The sequence below is a fragment of the Aplysia californica genome, unplaced genomic scaffold (genome assembly GCF_000002075.1).
Source record: "Aplysia californica isolate F4 #8 unplaced genomic scaffold, AplCal3.0 scaffold00014, whole genome shotgun sequence".
NCBI lineage: Eukaryota > Metazoa > Mollusca > Gastropoda > Aplysiida > Aplysiidae > Aplysia > Aplysia californica.
This window is the reverse complement of record NW_004797284.1, coordinates 398,100-398,422: the sequence shown is the minus strand read 5'-3', so window position 1 is coordinate 398,422 and position 323 is coordinate 398,100.

The following is a 323-nucleotide window of genomic DNA, read 5'->3' as shown; positions in this document are numbered from 1 at the left end:
AGAGAGAAAGAGAGAGAGAGAGAGAGAGAGAGAGTGAGAGAGAAAGAGAACAACATACGTTGTTTTTATTATTGTTTTGGGTTGTATTGTTTTGGCTGATCTGATTGCGGTTTTGTCTAACCCAAAATAGACTTGTTGGTGTAGACGTCAATTATGTCAAATCAGTTTACAGAGCTGAACGGGAATTTGAGGTTTGGCAGTTTCTTTTTTTTTTTTCTTCTTCTTTTAGTTATGGACTACATTGACATATAATACGCTAGTAGGAACAAGGTTCGATAACTTACTATAATAATGAAACTAGACTCGTGAAATTGTCTACAATG